Raw genomic sequence first — 17,600 nt, forward strand, 5'->3', positions numbered from 1 at the left:
CCCAGGGTTAGGCTCAAATATGAGCCCTGCTGCTGTTCATCAGCAAATTGTTTCATAAAGAACCGAAGGTATCATTTTTAAAAAAGAAGGAAAGAAACGGTCTGATCATCCAAACTACACCTCTTCTTCTTCTTAGCACATTTTTAACCACAGCTACTAAGGAGCAGAAATTAAACAAACAAACAAACAAACAAATACTACAACAAAAAAAAAAGACTAACTGGGAAATCACTCGTCTGTGTCTCCACCCCCAGGTGCCATCAAGCAGGGAACAAGCCAAAAGGACAGACAGTAGGTGAGAAGACACCATGGAATGTCCACCAACCAGATAAGCATCGCTGGATCATTGAGAAGTGTCTGAATGTAGGTATGTGCGCTGAAGACTTCTGTGCTCTCCGTTCTCGAACTTTCCGTACCCCTACCCCGTGTGTTATCCATCTGCCATCTCCTCAGCCTTTTGAAAGCACTACTTGGAGTGACACCACGCATGTGCACCCAGACACCCTTGGTGGCTCTCCCACGGGAGATCCTCCCTCCTCTCCTGGCTTTTCAAACGTTCTACAAAATGACTTTAAACTGCCTCCTGTTCCCCAGTCTCAGAATTCCTGTAGAGAAACCTTCCCCACTGACACCGAGCCTTATTGCCCAAACACAGAAAGCCTTCTGATTATCTGAAAAACCTTCCCCAAATCCTCCTTGCTGGTTTCAGTTCTGATTTTCCTCCAAGACCTAAGTCAACCTTCACCTCCATTACAAAATTGTGCTGATTTTCCATCCCAATTATGTCCTTCCTTCCAAACTGCCATAGAACTTGGGGTTATACCCCCTCTCTGACATTTGACAGCTTGTACCGTGTATTACTTTGTCTCTCCTAATGCGTGTGCCCTGTGTCCTCAGTGTGCCTATTTATTTCTGGAAAGGTGGGAACTGTTGTATTTTTTTTTTTTTTTTTTACCAGAATCCAGGGTGAGGAGAAGTGGGCATGTCATGAGCTGCCATGACAAACAAGGGGACAAAGCGAGATGGTTAAGAACACAGACTCTGGAGTTAGACTGCCAGAGTTTGAGTTTGAGTTCCTGCTCAGCCAGCTAGTAACTGACCATGGCAAGGGTTCTGTTTTTTTAATGTTTATTTCTGAGAGAGAGAGAGAGAGAGAGTAAGTGGGGGAGAGGCAGAGAGAGGCAGAGAGAGAGGGAAAGAGAGGATCCAAAGCAGGCTCCGTGTTGACAGCAGAAAGCCCGATACGGGGCTCAAACTCAAGAACCATGAGATCATGACCGGAGTAGAAGTCAGATGCTTAACTGACTGAGCCACCCAGGCACCCCAACCATGGCAAGGTTTCTGTGCCTTAATTTCCTTATCTCTAAAATGGGTATGATAATATATCCATCCCCTTGAGTTATGGTAAAGTTTAAATCAGCGAAAGAAAAAGTGCTTAGAATAGTGTAATCCATATTGAATTACACTCAAAAACTGTCAACCTGTGTAGTACTGTGTATACATGGAATAGTCCATCTCAATTAATTTTTTCAATAATGTTATAATAACACATCATTCCCATTCTAAAAAGAGGAAAGCCATGGCCCTGAGACGCCAGGCCATTGCCTAAAATCACAAGAAGAGGGAGAATGACAACCAATATGTCTGACCTTAAATCCTGGGCTATTTCACTCTGCACATTTTCACACATTGCACGTTGCCTCACACCCTAGTTACTGCTGCTAAAAATGAAATGTAGAGTTTAAACCAAATTATACTGAGATTTCACTAGACGTGACCTTGAAAGATCTTCTCAACGTGAAAAGTTTTAGTTGACTGTAAATACTTTTCTTATGGGCTAATCCAAATGCGGTGGGATGGTAATTGCCTTCTTTTTTTTTTTTTTTTTTTTTTTTTTTTGGTCTGTTTAGTTTGACTTAGAGGCTGAAATTCAGCTCAGCAAGTATTTCTGTTCCCAGGCACTGCAGGCGAAGGGTAGAGAAAATACCAAATGGGTAGTTTTGCCACAGGGTTTTTAACCTATGTGACTCGAGTCCTAGAAACAAAGTGGAAACACCTCGCACGTTTGTAAAACTTACATTCCTAGGTCCCCTTGAGATTGGTTCTTCCACATTTCCTTCCTCGCCCCCCGTCATAATATGGTCTAGATACAGTACCACTCTCTACAAAAATAACACTTTGGGGTTTGGCAGAATGTGCCATTCAAGAGGAAAGTATAAAAAGTAGAAGTTTTCAAATCATTTTATTCTATTTGAAGTTATTTGGGAGAATTTTCAAGAAGTCCCGTTAAACTTGGCAGACCAGCCCCTCTTGGAATATCTTTATTTTCTAGGAAATCATCAAGTCTGGTTCGTGTCGCTGCCAACATTCCTTGGCTGCAGCCAGTCCGTTTGTGTATCTGTAGCACTTAGTACTGAGCTGGGATATAGTAGATGATGGATAAATCCTTGGTTCAATGCAATGCTGTTACTGATACGTTAAATATACTCTGCTCTCCCGGCCCACCACTGAATTACAGAATAACTTCAGAGATCCTCTGTATACCTGAAGGAACTACCTTTAGGTGAAGACTTCCCAAGAGATGGGATTAGAAGGACTAACATTTTTGAACATACTTACCTTATTCTAAGTTCTTTTTTTTTTTTAATTTTTTTTTTAACGTTTATTTATTTTTGAGACAGAGAGAGACAGAGCATGAACGGGGGAGGGTAAGAGAGAGGGAGAAACAGAATCTGAAACAGGCTCCGGGCTCTGAGCTGTCAGCACAGAGCCCGACGCGGGGCTTGAACTCACTGACCGCGAGATCATGACCTGAGCCGAAGTCGGCTGCTTAACCGACTGAGCCATCCAGGCGCCCCCAAAGACCAGCAAATGACGAGGCAGTAACGGGGACGAACTGAGCCTCCATTTAGTCAGGAAGGAGGAACTCTGTCAAAACAAGTGACTCAGGCACGTCCCATAATCTCCTCATGCCTTGGTTTTCTCATCTCATGTGATGTTATTACGAGGATCAAAATGTTTTAAATTTTATTTATTTATTTATTTATTTATTTATTTATTTATTTATTTATCTTGTACACGTTTATTCATTTTTGAGAGACAGAGGGAGACAGAGTATGAGCAGGGGAGGGGCAGAGAGACAGGGAGACACAGAATCCGAAGTAGGCTCCAGGCTCCGAGCTGTCAGCACAGAGCCCGACACGGGGCTCGCACCCGTGAACCGTGAGATCGTGACTTGAGGCCGAAGTCAGACACTTAACCGACTGAGCCACCCAGGTGCCCCTGAAGATCAAAACGTTTTATTTGTAAAATAGCTTTGGAATTATCATTGATGCTATAAACATTAAGTTATAGTTAATGGGTTTGGAAAAAATAAACACTGAAACAGTTTAGAAGGCCCCAAAGGGTTTGATACCCCTAGCAGGTAATAGAAGGGAGGGAGAGTCAATGAAAGACAGCAAAGGCCAAAACCAAGCAAATGCCATGCCTCTGCGGGATTTTGGAAGCGGATCTAGAAAAGGCTGCTCTAGTCCGGATATCGATCCAATGCTGTGCAGGCATCAGTTACTAAGTGGCAGTTACTCATAAGTATGTTACATCATGTTTTAAAATGTAGATATAATGGCCATAATCACTAAAGCCAAGGACTGGATTTAGGATAAAACAGTGTAAATGAGGACTGTGCCTATGGAGCTCGTACCTTGTACAAGGAATAATTGTGTGGCCAGCTACTCATTGGAAGGATCAAGAGTAATGCTGTCCTTAAACACATGGTTCTAAAAGTATGTGTGTGCCTAGGGGCCTTAATAGGCGCCAGCCTGCTGCTTCTTGAAACAATCTCTTCAAACGTTTTCCATAGGAATTAATGGCACCTTCAAGTTGCGCCTGATGTCTGGTTTCGACCTTGTAAACGTTAAGGGAAGTAAATGTATTGGATGAGTTTTAAGCATGTGCTTCAGTTAAGTTACTATGCTAGTAAAAACAACCCTGTCTTATAAACTGTAAGGTGCTTTCCATTCTTTAGCATTTAATTGCATTCCAACTGAGCTAATAAGTCATTAACCTCAGCATCTGACCTAATCCATGTATTTAGATGTACAAAAATTGGCCATATTTGTCCTTTTCTTTTTTTAAAGATTTTATTTTTAAGTAATCTCCACATGCAACATGGGGTTCAAACTCACAACCCTGAGATTAAGTTGCGTGCTCCATTGACTGAGCCAGCCAGGCGCCTCACCGTCTTTTCATTTGTTTACATGATAAGTTCCAGAAACCACCTACCAGATTTTTTTTTTTAATTGTATTTTAACCTGAAGGACAGCAGCAACCTTGCTGATACTTTAAACAATATTCAAGAAGTCAAAGAGAAAGTAAGAAACCACTTTTAGGGGCACCTGGGTGGCTCAGTCAGTTAAGCGTCAGACTCTTGATTTTGGCTCAGGTCATGATCTCACAGTGAGATCATGTGAGATTGTGAGATTGAGCCCTGCATCGGGCTCTGCACCGACAGTGAGGAGCCTGTTTGGGATTCTCTGTCTCCCTCTCTCTCTGCGTGCCCCACCCCTCACTCATGCTTGCTTGCTCTCTCTCAAGTAAACATTTAAAAAAATAAGTAGTCTTAAAAAAAAAAAGAAAGAAAGAAAAGAAACCACTCTGTAAGTGTGCTTGTTAAAGCCTGCCTAGAGGAGGCCTCTACTGCTGAGATTGAGAATCTGTGATCAATTGCTTAATTTCATCTGACGAATTTCAACTGTCAACTATTTCTAAAGATGTAGACCTAGGCCAATAAGACATTTAACTTACTTTTTAAGTAGCTTTCTTAATATTTGTAGTTTATCATTATTGTTTATTATTAAACGTCTTGATGGTAGAATGGATTGCCGGAATAATAATTGGAGTAATACAGCAATGAGTGGCTAAATGGGGGAATATTTTTAGAGCATAGTCCTAAGTTGTAAAGGTATTTTGTAAACTCTAAGTCACTACACAAATATTATTTATAAGAATAATTTTTATAATACTAAATTATGTTTTTCTGCAAAGCACTGAAATATAAGGAGGAAAATTTTCCTACTACTTTTACTTAAAAAATATTCATGAACATGGGTTCTTTAATACAGAACAGAATAGTAGCTGACAGAAGATTCATAAAAATTATAATACCTGCTGTTACAGAGTACTTGTTTTAGGCTAGACATTTTTAAATAGATCATTTTTAGGGGCGCCTGGGTGGCTCAGTCAGTTGGGCGGCCGACTTCTGCTCAGGTTATGATCTTGCGGTCCGTGAGTTCTAGCCCCGCGTCGGGCTCTTTGCTGACAGCTCAGAGCCTGGAGCCTACTTCATGTTCTGTGTCTCCCTCTCTCTGACCCTCCCTTGTTCATGCTCTGTCTCTCCCTGTCTCAAAAATAAATAAACGTTAAAAAAAAAAAATTTAAATAGATCATTTTTAGTCTTCAGAATGTCCGTGCAAGATTTTGTTTTCTTCATAGATCCTCTTACACAATTGGGGCTCAGATTCATTAATAAACAGATTAGTAAACTAGTAAATGGTAGTGCCATAGTTTAAACCCAGATGTTTTAGACTCCTATGCTCATGCTTTTTAGCTATTAGGGAAGCCATTTTTCTCCATAAACAATAGGAAGGAAGGAGTGAAAAAGAAAAAGTCGTAAAACAAAAACAGTAATAGTAGCTACCATTTATTAATGTGCCATGTACTGAGGTAGGTGCCACAGGGTGCCCTTTAATTCATGAACCTAATTAACAGCTCCAAAGGGGTTCATTCATCTCCGGTTTTTGAAGTAAATTGGATATTAATATTTTCACTTGCCTTGTGAGAACTTTAAAGTTCAAAGACATTGAGTTACTGACCCAAGATGGCACACCCAGCAAGTGGCAGGACCATCCTGATGAGTTCCAAAATCCATATTCTTTCTGCAGAATATTACAAGCTAAAGTATATTTCTGATTCATAAAATAAAGACTCTGGACTGCTGCATGCTTATCTTTTTTTTTTCTCTGAGTTTATTCTTAGACTGATTTTAGTTTTGTTTAGAAATTAGTGAGCTTTCGGTTTGTAAGGAGCTTTCAGAAAATTATTATTAATTCTGTGAATATGCACTGCTTTGTGTTTATCGTAATGGTGCCCAAGTTTACACTGAAGTCAGATTTCAACATTATAAATCTCATGTGCTCAGCTTATATTTCATAATCCAGAATTTCGCTAAGAACTTAAAAATTAAAACAGATTTATTAGGTTCGGGAAAACTGCCTCGCATGCATAAATTACTGCTCTGGAATACCACAAGTTACAAACACAACTGAATAGCTTTCATCCTAATCTTGCAAGAAGCCTAGAGCAGCATTTTTGCGTTCATTCATTAAACAAGTGTCTACTGATTGCTAACTATTTTCATAAACTCCGTGCTAGGGAGATTGGCAGATAATAAGAACACAAACACCCCTACCCTTAAAGAGCTTTACAAATTAATTAGGGAGAAAAGACGTGGAAACCGTTAAACAATGAAAACTGAAGTTCAGCCATATTACAACAGTGAAATAAATCATTTTAATACAAAAAAAAAAAAAAGACTGTTCCAGTTTCATGACTAGAGGTGCTAACTATGGCTTGAAGTAGTGAAAAAGGCCTCACAGATGGAAGGCGACGGGCTAGGCAGGGAGGATGGATGGTACCCACCAGGCAGGCCCTACGGTGAAAGTAACCAAGCAGCAGGTGCATTTATTATCCTGCAGGCTTGTGCAGGAGAACTGGAAAAGACAAGATTAGAAAAGCAGGTGAGGCCAGAGAGCCCAAAGCTTTGATTCTAGACAAAGACTGGCCTCTGGCCCCCAGGGGAGGGGGACTCATTGACAATTTTGAGCAGAGGAATGACATAATTAAAATAGTGCTTTAAAAAAGATTCATTTGGCAGGGGTAGGCAGGATGGATTGGTAGAAAGAGAACAGGAGCAGAGAAACTACTGCAATAACTCAGTTCTAAGGTGATGAGGTTCTAGACAGAAGTGACAGTGGGGTAGAAGGAAAGAATAAAGGCACGACAGAGGTGATGACCAGATGCGGGAGACAGACACAAAACTTACTAACTTCACTTTCTGTTTGGGAGCTTGTATAGTTTGCAAAGTGTATCGAGTTCATTGACATTATGCATAATATTCATGGTCTCAGATGCCATTGGATTCCAGGAACATCTTGCTTTTATTTACTGTAGCATTTCTTTTAGCAAACCTACAGTGAAGTCCTGATTTCCACGAGATAATAAATACTATTATAAAAATGCCTGGGAGAATAATTGTAGCTCTATGTTGAAGTAAGAAGATGGAAGCATAATTAGATGAGTAATGAAAATTCAGCCAGTGATGTTTAATATGCCCCCAAAATTCCAGTTTCCTTGTTCAGCTGCTGTTATATTTTTTTACCGCGTTGACTTGTAAAAGCTGTTAATTGATTGTCCAGAGTGCATTATTTTCATAAATGTATTGATACGATTCTCCAGTAGTTTGGTGTTTATTTAGTACCTTCCTGCCAGGATTAATTCCGGTGTCTTCAAAATATCCTTCTGTAATAACAGTTTTACTTTACAAATGGAAAAACTGAGCCATAGAGAAAGTGAATTAATGATTTATCCCAGGTAGCAGGAGAACTCAAGAATCTATCTTTCTGTGGGTCCAGAGTGGGCTACAGAGATAAAATAAAACCAGAAAGCCATCAGTACTCTTTGTAGTTATTTAGATTTAAGGAAATACCCAGTGCCGGGCAAATGTAACCTTCTTACCTAGAACACACACACACACACACACACGCACACACACGCGCGCACGCGCGCACACACACACACACACACACGCACACACACTCCATTGCGTTACGATGATATATAATAGTTCAAAAAGCAAGTGCCATTTTAATATTACTTAGATGCTGTTTTTAATGCCTCAAGTAAACCATATCGTAGCTTCTAATATTAATTCATTCCCCACTTAGAATTGTTAAAAATATTTATGATCTGGTATAGAGCAAAGCATATTGTTATCCATTTTCTTCAGCTTTGATATAAAAGCATTCTTCAGCTGTCTTCTAGGGACGAATGTCGTCAGAGTTTGATGGTAATTTATGTTGTCAGTCCATTAAGTTGATTTTATGGCAGCCAACACAACTATTGTCCATTTATGAGAAACCCGAGGACCACTCCGGGTCTCCACGAAGGCCGTTTGATACCTGCCCTCTCATATGGCTGACCTTGAGGGGAGTTGAGTTTGGTAATTTATGGCAAACCCCATCTAGGAAGACCTATTTGCAAGATTCACTGTCATTTAGTGCTAAATGATCATTGCTGAGTCCAGAGACAATCTGAGCTCCTGACAGAGCAATCCCATAAAAAATATTGCCTACCCACCCAGGTGTCCTTTCCAATTATCTGGAGTAGAAATTAATACTTTTAAAAGCTGCTAGTTTTTGAAAGGTTATTACAATTTATTCCAGTGGTTTCTTTTGCACATTATGATGAATTAGTTTATTACGCCATTATTTTCCATGTCAGCTTTTTAGAAGATTGAACCATAATGTTGAAACATTAGTGTGAATGGCAAACATACTATTTTACAGCTGAGTAATATATTTCTTTGAGAAAAAATGTGCTCAGTTTTTAATAACAGGTAATTTTATGTTTATGCTCCCTAATGCTGTTGTCAGGTATTATTTATTTCTGTTTGGTAAGAACTGGAGAACTTTCTTTTAAAATGTTAATGGGGGTTTGGACAGATTTTAGAGTCATAGCAAGAATATATTACTTAAAAGTAGAAAATATAAATTGTAAGTGTTTTTTTCCTGAAAGCTAATATTTTCTAAGGTTTTCTTGACACCAATTTAATATATGATTACTTCCAGGGAGAGTGATACTACTCTCCATTTTTTCTCTAAAATGTAGTTGGTGGGAGGATACTTTTTTGTTCATTTTTCCAAGGTCTTCATGACTTTCAAGTTTTTTTTAATAAAGTATCTTTCTCGTATAAATGATTTAAGATAAATGATTTATGAAGCTATAAATCATTTAATGATGTTCTATCATTTACAGGTGTCTTATAAATAATATTAAAACAGCACTGTTATATAATAATTAGCACTATGATATTTATTTTTTTCAGTCATTATTCTCTATTATATGCTTGCTAAAATAGCAAAGAAGTATAGTTCATTTCACGTTTACCAGGTATTTAAAAAATACCCATTGTATCTCTATGTGACAAAGATTGAGGAGAAGTATGTAACGAGTGCACGTTGTACTATATTTTTATTCTTAAAGCAAATATTTTTCAAATGCTTATTATTTGCCAGGCATTACACAACTGTGTGTAGTTGGGACAAAGCCAGAGCAGCATTTTAGACATTCAGTCTTTTTTATTTCTATTACAATTATTTTTATCCCTGCAGTTTTTAAAAAATACAACTCCACAAAAATTCTGAATCTTGAGTAAACCGAACATCTAAGCAAATTCAGTAACAACTTGGAAGTCTTACATTTGCTACCTCCAATCCAACAAATGTTTGCCAAAGGAAATACTGGTTTTTGTTTTCTCATCAAACACATTTGTTTCTTTAGCAAACGTTTTCAATATTGAAGTATTTATTTTTGTTGACACGACTGAAGCAAATGTTAGTTTTAGCAGAATTAAGATTCCCAACATTCATGAGTTCTTCCCTGAGAACCCGTGCCTGAGAATTTCTTCATAATGGAGGAGATAGGTAAAAGAGAGTGCCAGCTTTCTTCTTTTTGGGGGGGAAGGGATGTGATTTTTGTTGAAGTATAACACGTATACAGAAAAAGATGCACAAATAATAAGTATACAGCTCAATGGATTGGCCCAGAATGAGCATTCCTGTGCAATCAGCACTCAAAGCGAGAGGCAGAAATCACCAGCATTTCAACAAACACCGCTGTGTCCTCTAAGTAACCATTCTTCTTACTTCTGACATCAGAGATTAGGTTAGACTGTTTTTTGAAATTTGCGTCGATAAAAATCATGATAAAATGATAACTTCTTTTGCTCCTCATAATTTTGTGATTCATCCACACGGTTGTATGTAGTTGTACCTTGGTTTCATCACTGCATCGTATATTCCATTGCTTAAATATACCGTATTTTATTTACCCAGTCTACTATTGATGATCATTGGATCAATGGCAGTTGGGGGTATTACAAAAAAAAAAAAAAATGCTTATATATATATCATATATAAGATATATCATATGTAAGATATATATCATATATATCATTTGGTGACAAATAAAAGCACTTCTATTGGGTATATTTCTAGGGGTAGAGGAGCTGGGTCTCAGGATGGGTATAGGTTCAGCTTTCATAGATACTGCTGACCACTTTTCCCGAGTCCTGGGAATCTCTTATGCTTACTAGTTATTTTCCTTTAGACCTTAAACTTAAAAAATAATTGTAGAGAATTGGAGTAAATAATGTCTAGGTTTGTATGAGGCCTAAAATACTGTAATTCAGTACTTGTTTACAGAGGAGAGCTTTGGCATTGATTTTAACAAAAAGCAGATAATGAGAATCTGCTATTTGGTTTTCCATTATATTTCTCCATTTGCATTTGCATCTGGATTTGACTGTTAATGAACCTGAGCATTCACATTTTATGCTAAATAATGAAATTACAGTATCTGGTGCAGAAAAGCTGGAAAGTTTTCTGGTGTGCCCCATCATATTTTTCCATGGAATATAGAATATCTCTTGCCAGGCTGATGGTAATGACTAGCCAAATGCAAAACAGTACCTCTCTTCAACGTCCCTGGTTATTTTCACTGGAGTAAAGAGCTCACGGGTTGTGTGGATGCATCCCTCGTGGTATTTCACACAAAACAAGTATTCAGTACATTTTGTTGAACCCATTTGTCTATTTTGTTGGATGGGGTTTTTTTTTAGTGGGGGGGGAGCGGGCATTGGGGGTTTCATATAATCTTGGCTCTGACAACTGACTCTGGCCAAATTGCTTATCTCTCTTTGCCTTATTTTCTTCATCTGTAATGTGAAGAAGATAAGAGTTCCTGCCTCACAGATCACTGTGTGAACAAAATGACTGCACATGTGAAGCACTTTTCACAGTGCCCGTCCACAGTAGATAACCCAGGAACTATTGGGTATTGTTGTTGTTTTAACTTTAAGATGGGTATTCTTCCAACTTCTGTCTAAAGATAGTAACGTTTCTGTTGTTCATACTTTCTGATAGGCAGACATGCTCTAAAATCAATTAGAACTTGACAACTGGATTTTATTCCCTCTTTTATTAATGTTTCCACAAATGTGTTTGAGTACCTAGTATGTGTTATGTACTACACAAGACAGGTCAGACACCGCCCCTGGGCACACAAAGCTGACGTGGCTTGCGAGTCCTCAGGCAGTTAAAGGGCAGTAGGACAAGGCATGATGGGGAGGTTCACACAGTAGAGATTGCGCAGCAGGGCACTTCAATCCGTGAAGGCAGCCTGGAGGAAGTGACGCTGCACTGATAGCTGACGGAGGCACAGGAGCTGACCAGGTGAGGGAAGAGTAATAAATATACGGGGACAAGAGCATACCAGGCAGAGGACTGAAAGATTTTCAGAAAGACTGAACTCATAAGACTACGTATGGGGAAAAGGAAAGGAAAAGTGTCAGGAAGAAAGAGGGAAGGCTAAAAAGGCAAGAGGGACCAGCCCATTAAGGCCATAGGAACCGGTCTTTGGACTTTGGACATTATCCTGAAGGTAATGAGAAGCTATCGAGGTTTTGAGTGTCTGATCAGATTTTCGATTTGAGTATCAAGATCAGATACTTGGTGCACAGTGAAGAATGGATTGGACAGGAACATAACAGGGGGCAGGAAGACCAGTTAGGACGTCAAGACAGTGAACAGGGGTAGTGGGCAGCAGTGGTCTGCAGGTCTCCGCAGGAGGATGTGTGATACAAAGTATCACACTTGGAAATGTAGAACGGTACCCATATCCTCGCTTGGACAACGGGATGGATCGTCATGGTAGTGAGCAAAGGAAGCAATGGAGAAGGAGGAGAAGGTGGAGGCAGAAGACAGATGCGTTGCACCGGGGCATGTTAAGATGGAAGTGCCTGTGTTGTCTAAATACCGAAGGCCCGTAAGTGTTGAATAAATAGCTTTGAGTTCAGGAGAGAAAGCTTAAATGAAGATGTCGCTAACATGGTCATTGCAGCAGCCATAGACATAGGGCAGGTGGCTGAAGCAGGCTGAAGACAGTGACCGAGAACAGAGACCTGAGGAAAAGCCATATACAAGATACAGATGGGAGAACCTCAAGGGACACCGAGAAAGAACAGCCACAGAGGTGGTGGGAAAATGTGAAGAGTGGAGGTATCATGATGACCAGTAGGCTGAAACGTTTCCAGAAGAAGGGGAAGTAGGTGTCAGATGCTGTGGAGGTGTGAAATAAGCAGGGTACTGAGGAGCGTAACCACCAGATTTAGCAACAAGGAGATCTCTTAAGAAGAGGCTAGCTTTGGGGCGCCTGGGTGGCGCAGTCGGTTAAGCGTCCGACTTCAGCCAGGTCACGATCTCGCGGTCCGTGAGTTCGGGCCCCGCGTCGGGCTCTGGGCTGATGGCTCAGAGCCTGGAGCCTGTTTCCGATTCTGTGTCTCCCTCTCTCTGCCCCTCCCCCGTTCATGCTCTGTCTGTCTCTCTCTGTCCCAAAAATAAATAAAAAACGTTGAAAAAAAAAAAATTTTAAGAAGAGGCTAGCTTTGAGCCAGTGAGGGTGCAAATAACAAATGGAAACTACCTAAGAGCTGATGGCCTTCCAGATGAGTATATTATTAAAAAGCATGTCACATGACTACATTAGTAAGACGGTTGCACTAAGACCTGCTGAATCCAGATTTTTACAACTTAAATACCAGAACTACAAAATACGTACCACTTTTGATCATTTTTTTTTTTCTTAATGGGTTCGTATCACTGGTTTGACATGTACCTCTGAATCATAGAAATGTTCTGTAAAAGAATACGAATCTTATGCCCTCGTTGAATTGTTAGAAATTTGCCTCTTAATGAAACTCAGCTGTGAATTCTGAAGAACCAAGGAATGAACGGGGCGGGGAGGAAATTCTCTTGGGTTAAGTTCCTTTTGAACACTTTTTGTTAATGTGGGAAAGAGGTAGGAAATGAAAGCATACCATAGAGGAATTCCAAGTGGAAAAACAGTTCCTGCCCTTGCATGTACACATATGCAGAATCAAACTCAGAGAAAGGATAAACTCCGGGAGGAAAAGCCAGTGATTCATTATTGTGAGTTAAGAGGGGACATGCTATAAATCACAAGCAGGAAAAGCCCAGTGCTGTTCTCCCTGCTCTGTTCCACTGTTGAAAATTAATTTTCCCCAGGATTTTTTTTTTCCTGGTGGCTGTTATTTACAGTATTGTCCACCCAGCCCCGCTCGTTCATTTACACAGGCCGTCCCTGTTGGTGCACCAGGGTAAAGCATAGCAAATTATGTTAGGGGGTGGTAGGAGCTCTACGAGGAAGCACTGTTTCCAGTTCAATCTATAAATGTAGGGTGTGTTCATCTTCACATTTCACACCAGGCCCAAGCCCAAGCCCAGGTTAGTACTTGAGATTCGTGTTTAAGAGAGCTTTGCAAAGGATCACGTTTGGGAGATTTTCCTTTTAAAAATATATAAGGTCACTCAGGTGTGTGATATAACGGGTCCTTTCATGGACACGGCATCTTCTCATAGGGGCTCTGTCGCGTTGAGGGTAGAGCTGAGGAGCCGGCTGCCTCATGGAGCCGTTGGCTTGGGGAGTGGCAGGGCCGTGAAGGGCACCCCCATCCCTGTGTCCCCCGTCCCGGGTGAGTGGCCCCTCTCAGGACTGAGCACGTGGAGCCGGGCCCGGACTGAGGGCCTCAGGGCACCCTGTTCCCACTTACTCACCAGCAGAGCCAACCCTGGGAGGTGACACCAGAATGAGGTCCATTTCACAAAGAGGAAAGTCAGAGCCTGAGAAATTACGTACTTGGCCTAAGTACACCACGACTAAGTAGTAAGAGCTGGATTCAAACCCAGATTGTTCCACAATGGCCCAGTGGAACGCAAGAGTAATAGGTTTGTATATGTATACTTTTTTGCTTTGGGTTTGTATTTTTTTTTTTAGGTTGCTGAAGAGAGTCCCCTGGCTTGATTAACAGAAGACTAATTATTTTGTCTTCCCATGCTACCACAAGTTTCCCTTTACAATCCTATTCTTTTTTTTCTTTATTCTTTATATATATTTATATCCTATTTACTTCTCTGTGGGCCACTTAAAATCGAAAAGAAGATGACGAAGGAGATACTTTATTAAGTCACAAGATAAAGCCTTGTTAAAATTTAGTATTATAATAAAATAAAGCGTAAAAAATCAAGTCAAATCTATTAGTGTTAAGCAAGAGAGATATTATTCCATGAAATAATTAGCATAAATTCATTCAACAAATACTTCTTAAGCACCTGCTTCTCTCTAGAGGAGAAGCTGTGCTGGGTCAACAACAGTGGACAAAACAGATGGCCTGTCCTCCAGAAGCTGTCATTCTGGTGGGGGGGGGGGGGATGAGGGAGGCAGGCAGTTAACACATATGTAACAAGGGCATACGTTTGCCTTTGGTGAGAGAAAGCAAAGTTCAGTGGGTGTGGGCACCAAGGGGGTGAGAGGAAGAGGGTGTGTTCTTAGGCATCGCAGTCAGGGGAGACTTTTCACGCGAGATGATGTTTGACAGGGGCCACAGGGAGCAAACCCTGGCCACAGATGGGTGAAGGGCATCTGAGGACGAGGAAGCCTTAGCAGCGAATACACTGAGACAAGAACTCTCTAAGTGTTTGTGTGTCCTTACCACTGCCTTCCGCCAGCAAGGAGACCAGTGTAGCCCAGAATAGAGTAGGCCAGAGGGAGGAAGCATGGCATAGCTACTAAATCAGAGAGGCCAAGCGGTGGGGCAGGGTGGCCTATTTTGTAGGGCCCTGTAAACCACTTCAGTCAAATGTAGTAAGCAAGTCACATTTACAAGTCATCTTGCTGTGGTACACCTCATCCAAATTTTACCAGTTTGCCCTTCTTTTGGTTTTTCTTTTCACTTATAAGTAGTTCCAATTGGATGATTTGTCCTGACTCCCAAAAGAGCGGATCAGAAAATAAGCAGCCGGCCACTCCCTTCTCCTCCCTCAGGGCAGGAAGCAGTAACTGATCATGGAGTTCTCTAGTCCACTGCAAAAGGTCAGAGCCAGCCAAGAGATGAGCCATTCCAGATATAGCCTTTAATATGCATATGTTTCCATCCCTGCCCTTCATCTCACCCTGCTTCATTAATAGATTAAGGTCCAAGATCCAAGCCTCCAGCAGCTGACTTGCCTTTGCTTCAGTCCAGCTGCCTGACCCAGAAACTAAAATGCCCTCTGATCCTTTCTACTTCACCCTGAGCGCCTCCTGACCCTGTGTGCACTCAGTCCCTTTCAGTCCCCTAGGTAGCTCCCCACCGCTCACTGTTGCCCTCTTGGGACCTGAACAGTGAACAGCTGAAAGCAAAATAACCTTGACCTTTCTAGGTCTTAGCTTCCTCACTGGCAAAATGGCTCATCTCGCCCAGCCTGCAGAATTGTTGTGAGTAGGAAGTAGCAGCTATTAATAAAGTGAGTGTGCCTGATTCTAGTTGAGTCCTTGATCTGATAGAAGAAAAAGCAAGGAGAAAATGGGTCATAGAAACTTGAAATAGAAGAAACAGAGGTGAGGGGTGCCTGGGTGGCTCAGTCAGCTGAGTGTCTGACTCTTGATTTCGCTCAGGTCATGATCTCACAGTTGCTGAGTTTGAGCCTCACATCAGGCTCTGCACTGACAACAGAGACTACTTGAGATTCTCCCTCTCTCCTCCCTGTGCCCCTCTCCTACTCGTACTCTCTTTCTCTCTCCTAAAATAAATAAATAAACTTTAAAAAAGGAGAAGAAGAAGGAACAGAGGTGAAAATGACGTACGTTTTGTACTGGCCTTCTATCATATCTGGCTGAGCACAGAATTACCAAGAATGAGATAAGACAGAATATATTGTCCAGGACAAAAGCTTGAGGTCTCCATCAATATGATGTCATGGGAGTCCGCCCAGTGGAGAACATGAAGATGATCATCAGATAATTCCTGCCGTGGAGAGAGGACAGAGTTTTCAACTGGTGGGTGGGAAGGATGAGTATATCAATGAAAATACAGAGATAGACAACATTTAGAAAATTAGGAAGTGCAACAGAATTCTAATAGAATACGTAAGTATTCCAACCTATCGTCACTTCATGGGAGGCTGTTGAACATTGTTTAATTAGCCATACTGAAGCAGGGCAGACTCGGGCCGGGCCTGGCACTCCCCCATCACCAAGGAACATACAAGAGGGGACATACCAGCTGTAAGTACTCTTAGGAAGTCTAGACTAGGAGCCAGATCCCAGTATTTGAATGATAGCCATGAGAGTCACCATGTTACCACTACCATAGACATTGGGCAATAAGTTTTGATGGACAAGTTAAATAGAGCAACTGGAAATATTCAAGCAAATGCATAGAACCTCAACCATCGGCTGGGGCTCAGAGGCAAGGCTTCTACTCCTTGTAAAATGGAACGAGAGGGCTTGAGGGAGACTAGAACTAATACGGGGCCAACTAAAGAGCATGGAAATTATGAGGCAGGTTCCCAGGCAGATTCAGTTGATAATACTGAGATCCAATACATCTAAACAAGGCAGGAGTTTTGGAATCTGAATCCAAAACACAGGCCAAAGCACTTCTCAGCAAAGGCCACATGATGCTGAGCCCCTACATCCCTCCTGGCTGAGATGGGGACCCACTGACCAAGGGGCAAGCCACTTGAGATTGCACTTGCATTGGGGAGTTGGGACACAGGAAGAAAGTGTGTAGAGGTGAGGAAATAAACTAGTGCTAACCCTTCTCACTTGACCAAGTCTCAGAAAAATCCATTTCAGTCTCTGGATTTCCTTGGGTTGCAAGATGGAAATTCTGAGAAGAAAGTTGAGGAAAGTAAATCTGTAAGTTGTTTGGGTGTTCCAAGTGCTACCTTCTTTCTAAAAATCATTTTTTCCTTAGCTCACGTAGTTACAGAATTCTTTTTCAGTATCTAAAATGTCGACTTTAACTGGACTTTAGTGAAGAATGATGTCCTTAAAAACTTAAAATTCTGGGGGCGCCTGGGTAGCTCAGTTGGTTAGCCATCCGACTTCCGCTTAGGTCATGATCTCACGGTTCATGAGTTCAAGCCCTCCGTTGGGCTTGCTGCTGTCAGTGTAGACCATGCTTTGGACCCTCTGTCCCCCTCTTTCTTTTCCCTCCCCTGCTCGTGTGTGCGCTCTCTCTCTCTCTCTCAAAAGAAACATTAAGAAAAGAATTAAAAATTTTTTAATTTTTTTCAAAAGCCTTAAAATTCTGGAGTTCCAAGTAAAGAAATAGAGACTGTAGGTGTGCTAATAACAGTCCATGAAGTCTTAGAGTGATGTGTGCCACGCAGATACATATAGTGAGAGAAACACAATTAGGCACT

At 41.1% G+C, this 17,600-nt stretch overlaps 1 protein-coding gene across 2 annotated transcripts in view; it reads left to right on the top strand.

The window, feature by feature from the left end:
• The window catches only part of HS3ST5 (heparan sulfate-glucosamine 3-sulfotransferase 5), a 151,119-nt gene that overhangs the window by 53,685 nt on the left and 79,834 nt on the right, over window positions 1–17,600 (top strand). The window contains exon 2 of one of the 2 annotated variants that reach the window (XM_019443140.2): window positions 255–367. The gene's annotated coding sequence lies outside the window, so the exon portion shown is untranslated. The remainder of the gene's footprint in view (window positions 1–254; window positions 368–17,600) is intronic. The other variant, XM_019443141.2, reaches the window with a different exon arrangement.

The sequence above is a fragment of the Panthera pardus genome, unplaced genomic scaffold (assembly GCF_024362965.1).
Source record: "Panthera pardus isolate Hobbes unplaced genomic scaffold, ASM2436296v1 HiC_scaffold_17, whole genome shotgun sequence".
In the NCBI taxonomy this organism is placed as follows: domain Eukaryota; kingdom Metazoa; phylum Chordata; class Mammalia; order Carnivora; family Felidae; genus Panthera; species Panthera pardus.